This window comes from Antechinus flavipes, chromosome 3, assembly GCF_016432865.1.
Source record: "Antechinus flavipes isolate AdamAnt ecotype Samford, QLD, Australia chromosome 3, AdamAnt_v2, whole genome shotgun sequence".
Classification (NCBI taxonomy): domain Eukaryota; kingdom Metazoa; phylum Chordata; class Mammalia; order Dasyuromorphia; family Dasyuridae; genus Antechinus; species Antechinus flavipes.
The window spans coordinates 265,114,356-265,127,174 of record NC_067400.1 but is presented as its reverse complement, the minus strand read 5'-3'; the positions used below and the strand labels follow the sequence as shown (position 1 = coordinate 265,127,174).

Below are 12,819 nucleotides of genomic sequence, written 5' to 3'. Positions count from 1 at the left end.
TGGACCACATAGGAGTAGGAAAGGAAAAAGAATGCCTCACAAATTTGGGAGGATAGGTTGGGACCAGATTGTGTAGGCTTTTAAATGCCAAATAGAGAAATTTATAATTGATCCTAAAAGTATTAAAAGAGCCGCAATAGGTAGAGAAGGTGACAAAGTCAAGCCTATATTTTAGAAAAATCATTTCAAGACTTGTATAGAGGTTGGATCTAAGTAAGGAAAGACCTGAGATAAGGAATTCTATTAGAAGGCTGTTGATATATGAGATGAGGTGATAAAGGCCTAAACTGAGGTGGTGGTTGTGTTAGTGGAGACAAGAAGTTGTATTCAAGAGACATGAAGTAGAAATGACAACATTTAGCAACTTTGAATGAGCAATAAGGAGGATTTGAGGATGATGTGAAGTTGTAAGCCTGATTGACCAAAAGGGAAAGGATAATACAAAATAGGAATAGGAATGCTTGAAAGAAGGGTAGGTTTTGTGGGAAAGGTAATTAGTTCTGTTTTGGATGTTTTGTTTGAAATGTCTATGGATCTCTATTATGGATTGTTCAATGGGAACTGAGCAACTAAATGTGGATTGGATCCAGACTTCATAAAGGTCTTAAATGCTAGGCTAAGGACGTTGGACTTATTAGTGAGGCATTGGAAAGCCATTGACAGTTTTGAATGGTAAAGTAATATAATTAAAGCCATAAATTATAAATAATATTTTATATTTCATCATGGATTATGAATGATTTGAGGCTTAGCATTTTCATTGCTTTTATTTATTTATTATTAAATATACATATTAAACAAATATGTATTCATTTATTTTTCATTTATTTATTTTTAAAATCATTTTTATCTTTTGTTTGGACATCAACTTAATTTCCCCCTCCCCATACAAACAAATAGGTATAAAATAAGCTATATAGCAATAATAATAGCTAACATTTACATAGTGATTACTGCATTCTACTAAGTTCTTTACAATGAGGTCTGATTCTTATAAAAATCTTGGGTTTTTCCCTCATTTCACAGATGAGAAAACTAAGACAAAAAGGTTAAATGACTTGCTTATGAAGATAGCTATTAATTATCTGAGATCAGATTTGAACTCAGATCTTCCTAACTGAGCTTGGCACCACCAGTAGCTTTAGATGAGTGGTTGCTGTGTACAAGTCACAATCCCTCTGGGCCTTAATTTCCTCATCTATAAAATGGAGACGTTGAATTAGATGACCTCTAATTTCCCTTCCAGCTGAAAGGAAACATAAACTATAATGGATGACAAGTTTGTTTAATTCTTTTTCCACTCTTAACTTCTCTTAAAAGAGTTCTTGTCCTCTGTTCATGTAGCTGTCAGTAAAAATTAATTAGTCATCCTTATGAAATAGAACTTAATAAATTCTGTAACAGCTCTTCCTTGCTGTAATAAGCAAGGAAGCTTATTAAGCATATAAAATTAGTTTACCTTGGTTTTTTGGGGGAGGGAGGCAGCTTTGATTCATTGCAACAAAGCTATTAGATCTTCTTTTCTATTGGAAACTGATAGCTTTGTCACTGAATATAAGTTCACTATAGCTGAGTGTACCCCAGCTCTACACATAGCTCTTCATACCTATTCCTAAGAGCAGACTACCCTTCCTATTCTTCCATCCTTTTCTTAGTAAGACTTAATGGCTTGTGTAACAACTTCTAATCTTCCTTTTCTGGTGGAGGTATCTTCCCATATGTCTTCCTTTATAACATGGCACAATGAGATTAAAAAAAAAAAGCAAATCAAGCTTTTTTTACCTTCATGCAATCCCTATTCTCCTCCAAACCCTCTATCTTGACATATATGAAATAGAATCTTTCAGTTGTTTCCTTATATAATTGTAAATAAGGACAACAGATAAATTAACAGAAAAAAACTGTAATTGATATGAGGTTAGGATGACTTTTTTTTTTACTGAATCAGTGTGACTACTTCTCTGAGTTTCAGGTTTCTCCTCTATGAAATGAGAAGAGCAACTGTCCTAAGAGGTATCAAAAGTTTTGTCCAAAAAGTACTTGCAAAATGGGAATAATTCCTATACTTTCTCATAGATTCTCTGTGTGTGGGGAGAAATCTTCATAATCTGGAAAGTGTCATATAGATGTGAATAGATAGTATAATGCCAGAGAAACTGAGGCAAGATAGAGAACAGAGAGTTTTTAATATTTTATTTGAATTTCTGAGAGGGAGAGATTGTCTGGGGGGAAGAGCAGAATCCATTTTGCCCCCAGAGCTGAATTGGACTTTGTCTCAAAAAATTCAGCATTGAATGTGAGATTCCATTGATTTTTATAGGGCTCTAGCAATCAGGAGAGACAAAGGCAAGAGGTTGAGTCGGAACACTGGTGAGCAGGAATTTCCAAGAACGGACCATCAATTTCCAAGAACGGACCATCAATCCAGTTCTAACAGGTTGGAGGAAGGACCATAAATTCTGATAAATTGGGAGTGAAGGACGTATTCAGCTAGAAGCAGGAAGTCTGGAGAGATAGAGGTAGAGGATGCCAATTAGGTATCTGAGTTTTATGACTCTTTTGGAATGCCAGAGTGGCTAGATCTCCACAGCCCTAATTATCTCAGTCCTAATGAATAGGAAAAGAGGATTGCAATGAGGGGGATTAAGGCAGAACAATTAAGGAAAACTGAGGCAGAACAGTTTGGGGAAACTGAGGCACAACACCAGAACAATCAAATGGTTTTAATCTTAGCTTGGGAAAAGCCAAAATTCCTTTCAGTTGACCACAAAATCTAGGAGCTCTAGCTTGGGGCTATAAAGGAACAACATGTTGGGAACTCTTTTTCAGATGTCTGCTTTAATGCATATCTGTAAATAGGTGGAATGAGTGTAAAACTATTTTTTAAGTCTTTGTTATATGTAGATCACTGTAGTTAGCTCTGGAGAAATAAATAGGCCAGGTGTTAAAGTTGCTCTCAAGGAACTTTATATTCTAACAGTGGTCCCAATTAGAAGGCTTCTGTAAAGCTAAGTTTATTCAATTAAATAGAAAGCAGGTAGAGCATGAAATTTCTCATAGTTTAGTTAGAACCAGTTTCAGTTCTATCTAGGAATTCAGACAGACAGTATGGCAGTGAAAGATGAAAATACTGAGGATACAAGAGTTTTCAAGAAGCATATTATTTTAGTAAACAATAAATGCCAATTACCTAATGTATTGGGAACAAGCATCTTCCTTGGCTTAATCTTAAACAACAAGGAAAGACAGACTTTTATACATTAAAAACAATCAAATTGTCAATTAATTTAAAGGAAACAATTCAACATTAGATAATCTGATTTCAGCTTGGAGGAAAGATTTAAGGAGGAGAGTGAATGAGTGATTCTTTCAAATGAGGAAAAGAGGTGTTCTGCTTCCCCAAGTGTTTGTAAACAATCAAAGGATTATGAATGCAATAAATGATTGATTAATATGGAACTTGTTTTCAGATAAGACACAAGGGTTGCTTGAAATGCACAATTGTGAGAAAATTCCTTGCATCACTCTTTGGATCTGACCAGGTTTTGGGGCAGCACAACCTAGGTCCTTAGTGAACATTTTCTGGAGGGTTAAGTTCAATACAATAAGTATTCCCACAGTTGAATGAAGTTTTTTCATAACACAGAAATTGGGCTAGACCCATAATTGAATAGAAATTAAGTAGCCCCAGAAGTAAGTCACAAGGTGGAGTCCTTGTGGTTCACTGCTTTTTGACAACTAACCACTTGTTGTCCTAATCCTGTCAATTTCCTCAATGGTAGGAATTGAATTTTAATGAATAGACTAAACTAATTTAGTTTTAGGATGGGTTGAACATCTGCTGTGTAACTAGCTATGTGCTGTAATTGTTTCACAAAGTTATCCTGCTTTCCTGGAACCTGAAACCTGCTTGAGAAGACAAGACATGAAACATGTAAGATGGTATACAGTAAAGGCTAAAATAATTACAAACAAGGGCCAAAGCAGTCTGGAAAAGGAAAGAAAAGGAGAGATACCACTGTTGTTCATAAATTACTGAGAGAGACTTCCTGGAGGTTAGACTAGAAATACATCTTTGAAGAGTGGCTAGAATTGAGTAAATGAGAATGAAGAAAGAAGTCCTTATAGATATGGAATAGGTAAAAATGGTCATGAGATCTTAGGAATGAGACCATTCTATATGAATAGAGTAGGTGGAGGTAGAAATAATATTACCACACAATGGAAAAAATTAAATGCCCTTATATATCTGTCCCTCAATAAATTTTTATAGCCTATTCCTTGTATATAAAGGAATGAAGGGAGGATTATAACCACAAAATCTGTTTAAGAGATTAAGGAATGTTCAGTCTGTAAGAAGTTCTTTCAATGTGTTTCAACAATACCTTTGAAAGGAAAAGATTCCCATCCTTGCATATTAATTTTATGGTGAGAAATGTGTGATTGCACACAATCTGTTTCTCATGATAATTTTGGTTGAAATATATAGATGGTGTCCTCTTCCCACCCCTTTTTCTACCTTAAATAAGAGGTAGGTCACCATTGTAATGCTGAAAAATAATGATTTTGAGTCTATGGCCACCAGAGCCCTCCTGTGTTAGAAAATGGAATTTGATCTTGTTCAAGAACATTTACTTACTCTAGTCCCTTGAAAGTGTCTTTGATACATACAGTATTTCAGTGGTATAGAGAGTTGCTAGATGCAGTAAGCTCAGGATGTGTGGTAGTCACTAGAGATAGTTTTCGCCTGAGCAGATCATGGGAGAGCACAGGAAAATCTGTTTATTTCCAGAGCTTCTCTGGGAAATATTGGTAGGTGTCAACTCAGTTAAGGTTACTAATCCTTAGGTCATGATTATGATTTTTCCTGGGTAGGTTAAAAAGCAGCATAGATGTCAATTTGGAATTTAGGAATAAAGGATTAAGGATGTTTTAATCAGAGCTAGAGCTCTTTCAATTACTTTTTGAAGAATTCCAAAGACAGTTTCTTTAGAAAATATAAAATGCCCAAACTAACAGAACACCAAATTGACAGTAAATAATCTTAAATAATCCATTCTCAGAAAAGGAAATAGAGCTATGAAGGAACTACTACCAAAGGAAAAAATTCTTAGTCTTGATGTATTTACAGAATTCTGAATGCTACAGGTTATTTTCAAACAATATTGAAAATCACATTCTTTTTATCACACATATATAGTCCTAATACCTAAATCATAGAACTATAAAGCAAAGAAGAAATACATACCAGTATCATTAATGAATATTGATTCCAAAATGTTAAGTAAAATCCTGTCAGACTATAGCAGTTTATCTAAGATATCATTAATTGTGTAACTAAGTAGAATTTATACCAAGAATGCAAGGATGATTCGAAATTAAGAAAATAATCAATATAATCATATTAAAGACAATAATCTCTCAAACCATGTGTTTTAATTTTAAAAATGCAGACAAAAAGTCTTTGACAAAGTATAGAGTGAATCACTATCATAATCATTATCACCATCAGTTTGCAATTTATATAGTTCTTTAAGCTTTAAAAAGAAGTTATACATGTGTTATCTGATTTGATCCTTACACCTACCCATAAAGTAGGTGATATCAAGCCCCATTTTATAGAAAAGGAAACAAACTTGGAGAAGTTAAATGATTTGTCCAGAATCACAGCTAGTAATCTGAGCCATAATTCAAACTTAGGCCTTCTTGAAACCAGATCCAGTGGTCTGTCCACTATGTTGTCTACCAGGCCATCTGTATGAAAAATTTTACAAAGCATAAACATAGAGGAATCTTTTTTTTTTTTAGTACAATAAAAATTATCCAATACCCAAAGCAAACATCATATGTAATTGGGATATACCAGAAGCCTTTTGAATAAATACAGACATAAAGCAAAGTTTTACTCCACTCCTTCAATTATTTCACACATTTGTTCAAATTCTGTATTTTATATAAAGTATAAATTTGAAAACATAGAAAAATTAGAGAATATAGAATAGAAAATATAGAAATTCTATATTTTATATTCATTCTACATAAAATTACTAACAATGTCAATAACACAAGAGAAATGAAATATGTAAATAAAATATGTAAAGATAGAGGAAATAAAATGATTTCCTTTGTTGATGACATGTTTTACTTAGAAAAATACTAAGAATTCAGTAAAGAAATTAATTGAGTTAATAGCTTCAACAAATATCAGAATATAAAAATGCAGCAGCATACATACCAAAAATGGACTCAGTATGCATTCTGTGGTTTGGGACCCACCTACCTGTATGCTTGAAGCACACACCTACTTCCACATCAGCGATTAAAAGCTCTCCCAGGACACTAGTGAAAGCTTAATATATCAAAGGGCCATAAAGTCATATATGTCCTTTGACTTAACAATACCACTATTAAGCATGTAATTTGAAAGATATTTTTTTAATAAAGGAAAAGGATCTATATATTTACAAAAAATATTTATATTTTTTTCTTAGGGCAAATAATTGGAAATTGAAGGAATGCCCATCAGTGAGGGAATGGCTGAATGATTGTGCTATATGATTATGATGGAATACTATTGTCTCAGAAATGATGAGCAGGATGCTCTCAGAAAAACTTGTAAAGTCCTCCTTGAGCTCATGCAAAGTGAAATGTACTGTGTACAACGTAATAGCAGTGTTGTGGGATGATCAGCTATGAATGACTTTGCTATTTTTAGCAATGCAATGATCTAAGACTGCTCTTAAGGATTTAGGATGAAAATTGCTATCTATACCCAGAGAAAGAACTGATTGTGTTTGAATACAGATTGCAGCATCTTTTTTTTTTTTTTTTTTTGCTTTATTTTTTCTTGAGGGTTTCTTTTTTGGGGAGGTTGGGGCGATCTCTGTTTTCTTTGGCAATATGTTGACTTTCATAGAAATGTTTTGCAAAACTTTCCATGTACCTTCTCAGAGATAGGATGTGGTTGAGGAGGAAAAAAGGAAAGAATCTAGAACTTAAAATTTTAAAAACAAATGTAAAAAAAAGTTTTATATGTAACTGAGAAAAATAAAATATTTTTTAAAAAAAGAAATGCTTAGTATAGAATAAATATCTAACTGTAGGTCTTCATATCTCCTTTTGATCATGGTCATTATATGATAATAGTTATATTCCACAAAATCATGGCACATTAGAAGATGGAAATTGTCTCAGGCATAATTTCCTCCAGTCTATTCATTTGGAATCAAGGTACAGATGAGGAAATCAATTAATTAATTTGTCTTTGATCACTTAGTGAAGTCTTAAAGCTAGCCAGGAATAAAGGAATCTAGTTTATTATGAAATTATCATTTACTTTACTTCATAAATAGAGAAATTAAATATATTGAATCAGTGAACTGTCAGATCCAGAATTATAATCCCCTAAGAGCTCATATGTATATATTTTTAAATCCCTATAACTATTTAATATATAATCTAAACATCTCATAGCAGAAGGCTCTCCTTTAAAATCTAGGTGGAAACCCAGAACTCTTAACAGTTTGTTTTGTACTAATTTCTGTATTTCTGCCCACTGAACATGACTCCAACAGTTTTTTTAGTAAAGTAATACTTTAAATACAAACTATAATTAAATGAGGCTTTATAGAAGTATGAAGGTAATTAATTAAAAAGGGACATGTCCAGGCTGGTTTATTTGGAACAGAACATGATGCCACTGAAGCAAGATTGTGTTTTCAGTCATACTGACACTATTTTAATCATCAACTATACACTTGATCCACATTTTCTACTGACTGCTGACTTTCCCTCCTTTCTTTTCCTGGCTTTTTTTTGTTTTAGCTCAGCTTTTCTCCAAGCCCTTTTGAGAGTTCTGCCTCCTTTCTTCTCCCAAACCCTAAAGGTGGGCATTCCCCAAGACCAGTCTTTAACCTTTTGTTCTTCTCTCTATGGGTAATCTCTCCTCCAGAGAAATTGCTACCAGGGATAGCATCAATAATCACATAAAAATTTATTTTTTCTTCTACAGGGAATAGAGACCAAAAAGATAAATCTTTGTCAAGAAGCCTTTACAATGACTCCTCTTGCTCAAAATTGAGTTAGCTTACTAAGAGTACACAAACATTCCCAATTCTTGATGTTTCTTCAGAGGAATACTTTCCTTTTTATAAAATTCATCTTGATCATTCAGCTTACATTTACAATAGCCGTAAGTGCTCATAAATTTTGAGCTGGTCATATAGATAAAAAATGTGTAATAGTGGAAAGAGTGATAGGTTTTGACTATCTGCTTGACATTGGATAGGTTCTCCAGATTTCAGTTTCCTTATCTCTCAGGGCTCTTCAGGACCAAATTCTTTGGTCCTATATAAATGCATATATAAATTCTGACATCTACTAGATTGAGTCTATAACTTATGTGAGAAAAAAATCGCATCTTTATTTTCCTAAATTGCTATCTGAAATTAAGAATTTCCTTCAATTGATAATTTAGGAAATAAGCTATGGAAGTATTTAGGTTTCACCAGATTGCCAAAGAGACCATGACACATACAAAAAAAAAAAAAAAAAAAAAATAGGAACTCATGTACAAAAGAATTAGATGGTTGAATTATGATCTCTAGTCTCCTCAAATCCCAGTGCTTTGATCCTAAGAGGTGGTAAACCTTAATCACTACTGCTGATAGATGTTCTGTTAGATGTGGTAGCTTGTGGCTGAGCTAGAGGTTGTAAGGTGATATTTGCACCAGGCCATGTACTGTGGTTTACCTTATGACTCTACTGTGTCTTTTTCTGAAGCCACTATGTTTTCTGATTGGAAGCAAAAGTATTTTTTTTTTTCCTTAAGGAAGAAAAATTAGTTATAGTCATTAAAATAAAATATACTGACTTATTTGAGAAATGGGTGTCTCTTTCAACTCCCAGAAACAAGTTATTTCAGGAAGTTAGAAAGTTCATCCTAGTAAGAAAGCAGAAACATCCGTTTTAAATTCATGGCCTTATGATATAGATATGGGATTCCCCAAAACAGAAAATATTCTCCTTGAGAAAACGGCTGTATTGCAGATGAGGAAAAGGAGAAAGAAAAATTCACACACAGATTACAAGATTGACTCCATTCTTGGGTTCTGGGCTGGGGGAGAGGTTTAGGGGGAAGGGAACTGATCAAATGTTGTAATCTCATTTTAAACTTTAGAAACATGCTAAAACTAGCTTGGATTTAAGAATTGGGAAGAATGTTGTTGAGGGTGATCCAAAAATGACTGTGGCTAATTTATAACTTTTCTTTTCTCTTCAAGACTTTTATAACACCTATTTCCTTTTTTTTTTTTTTAATCCCCTATCTCTTTAGTTGAGGACTTCTCAGACTTTTCTAAAAATATTGAGGTCCTTCACTAATAGCTCCCCACCCTTAACATATTACTTAGATATCTCTTCCCACTATTTTTCCTCAATTCCATCTTGCAAGAAAAGGTGGCATTTCTTGCCAAGGCAAACCTATCCCTTACCATCATCTCTAACAGATTGCCTCCATTGCTATCCCTCATTTGTCTTTCTTCCATCTCTATCTACTATTGTTTTCTCTGCTGCCTACAAATATGTTCATTAAAAAAATCATGTGATCTAAATATCTCTACTACCTACCATCCTACATATTTTCTCCCCTTCTTGACTAATACTCCTTGAGAAAACCAATATATTAGGTGGCTTCCCTTCATCTCCACTCACAGTTCTCTATATGCTTTATAATCTGGCTTCTCATCTCATGATTCAATTGAAACTGTGCTCTCCAAACACATCACATATTTCTTTAATTACTAAATCTCACAACCTTTTTTTCAGTTCCCATCTTCTTGAACTCTGAAGTATTTTGATTATTGATCATATTTTCTTCCTAAATATTCTCTTCTCTTCAGATTTTTATGACACTGTTCTACTGTTTCAACTTCTACTGTATGATTCTTCCTGAATCTCTTTGCTGATTCTTTATTGAAATCATGCCCACTAACTGTGTATGGGTATGTTCCCTAAGGCTCTGGTTTGGGCATTCTTCCCCCTAGATACTATCTCACTTGTTGATGTCATCAGCTCCCATAAGTTTAATTAGCCTCTCCATGCAGATGATTCCCAGCACTATATAAGACATCCCAAAAGTCTTAATTTAGTTTTGCATATAGAACATTCTGTATATAAGTTCATTGACATATATAAATTTTATACATTGATATAACAATTATTGTAGATAAGCTATACTTTATACTATAGCTTACATTATTCTCCATGTTTTCCCAAGTTTGAGGCAGAAATGTTAACTTTACAGAGTTTGAGATGACAGACCAACTTCCACCTCAATAAGAGTGCCTCCCTCAACATCTTTTTTTTACCTCCCAAAGCATTTGTCCATACTTGAAGATGTCCAGTGAGAAGAAATGTTCTATTTTCTGGCTTACCTAATTGTCAAAAAATGTTTTCCTTACATTCAAACTGTATTTTTCTAATAACTGTCTCTATGGCTTTCAGAGGCCAAGGAGAACAAGTAGATAATCTTTCTCCATATAATAAGCCTTTGCATTTTTGAAGATTGTTATTGTGTGTCCCCCTTATATTCTCATAAACGCCTTAATATCCCCAGTTCCTTGAACTGATCATTATAACCTGCTTCATTTTGTCATTGTCTTTCTGAAAATGTGGTTTTCAGAGCTGAACACAATATGCCAGATCTATCTGATTTAAATAGGGCAGAGAAAAATTGTTAATTCCCTCAATTAACAGCTTGTACATCATACCTCTCATGCCATCTGAAAAGCCCACTATATAATAGTAAAAGACCTAGGACAAGCACCTGAAGACTTCACCAGCAACCTATGTGAATCAGTGTGAATCAGTGAAGGTGTTACTTTTTAGAACCATTTGAATTAACTGATCCCAAATCCACTGAAACCTATCATCACCTTCAACCCCTTACTTTCCCTTACCCCAATATCCAGTTAGTTTTCAGAACTTGCCATTTCTGTTTACATCGCATCTCTTACCTAGTCCCTTTCTTTCTGTTCACACAACCACAATCTTAATTTCGGTCTTTATTACCTCTCTCCTAGATTATTGCAACAACCTGTGTCTGTGTCTCAAATCTCTTCCCACTATAATCCATTCTCTCTACAAAATTACAAAAATGATTTTTCATTAAAGGCAGATCAAACCATGTCATTTGCCTACTCAGTAAATCCTAGTGATTCTTTCTTGCTTGTAGGATACAATAAAAACTCATCTGTTTATCTTTTACAGATTTGGATTCATGATTTGAATGTGAATCCATCCTTCTAAACTTGTAAACTTCTTCTTTTCCTACATTCTAATGTGTAGGCCACCTGAAGTTCTTTTTGTTCCTCATGCACATATAATGAAATTCATCTCCTCTCTCCATGTTTTTGCAGTGGCTGTATCAGTTGTCTAGAATACACTCCCTCCTCATCTTTGCCTTGCAAAATCCATCATTGTCTGCAAGAACCATCTTCTACATGAATATTTTTCTGATTCTTCTACAATTGCAATTAAAGTCATTTCTATTTCTTTTGTATGCCTTCTGTATCCTTATATAGAGACATATTTCTGTTTTATTTTTTGTCTTTATATCAGCATCAGCAGTTTATAGCACATAGTTAAGTACTTAATGAATACTTGTGGATTGATTAGTTTTCTCTCTTGTTCATGAGGATATTGTGAGAGACTTTGTCAAATGCCATGTAAGATCAAAATATGCTTTGTCCACAGAATTACTTTGGTATGTAAGGTGTATTTCTGAATTGCTGAATGTTAAGTTATTATATCATATAGCAAGTTTTCTTGACTGCTCAGGACATTGGATGATCTGGTTTTAGAGTTATTCATTGAAATCAAGTTGTAGATATATACAAATACACACAAAGATGTGTTCATATACACATATACATAGTACTATTCTTTCCTATATAGGCTCTCAAGTATATCTCACCTTTATACTAACCCCAAAATTTTTTAAACACCTGTATATGAGATGAGGTAACATTTTATATTCTCCTCCAATAATTAGGTATAAATAGGGGGAAAAAAGAGAAAGGAAATAGAAACGTTTACTACTTGTCCACCAGATGTCAGCAGAGAACATTGAACGTGTCATCTGACTTCTTTCCAATGCCTGTTTCGCTATCAATAATAGCAGATCACGACCAGCTATAAGCTTTATGTGTTTAGTTCTATTTTTTAAAATGCCAAGTTGTTTCTTCTACTTTTTCCTCAATTATATTCTAACCCTTCTTGAATATGCATTATTATCTCTTAATAAAAAAAGAGAAGTAGAGTTGAAGAATAGCATAATATATGTTGCTAAATTCTAGAATTTAAGTGCACTCCCTGGACAGCATTTGGTGACGCAGTTTTGGGTTCTGGGCAAATACAGTTACACCTAGTCCAGGAGGACTATTCAAGTTCTACTGTTGTCCTTGAATTTTATAGTATTGAATATTGCTTAGGAAAAGAGAACTCCCCAAAATGGTTTATCAGTAGGGTTTGGAAATGCTCTTTTATATAGAAGTTTTTAATGTAATGGTAATTTTGCTAATAAAATATAGTCTAAAAGAGGAAATCAGTCATCCTTTTCTCCAAAAAATAACAATACTTAGCTTGGATTTATACAATCATTGAAATAAATTTCCCTCACAATAGTTCAGGGAGTTATTATCTTTGGCCTTGTTTTACAGATGAGAAAAGAGGCTTAGTAAGCTTAAATAACTTACCCAAGACTGCATATTATTCTCTAGTTTTCTCAGTTATATCTGGCTCTTTGTGACCCCATTTGGG

At 33.7% G+C, this 12,819-nt stretch overlaps 1 protein-coding gene across 1 annotated transcript in view; it reads left to right on the top strand.

The window, feature by feature from the left end:
- Nucleotides 1–12,819, top strand: part of TSPAN7 (tetraspanin 7) — a 108,913-nt gene that overhangs the window by 64,500 nt on the left and 31,594 nt on the right. The gene's annotated exons all lie outside the window — the stretch shown is intronic.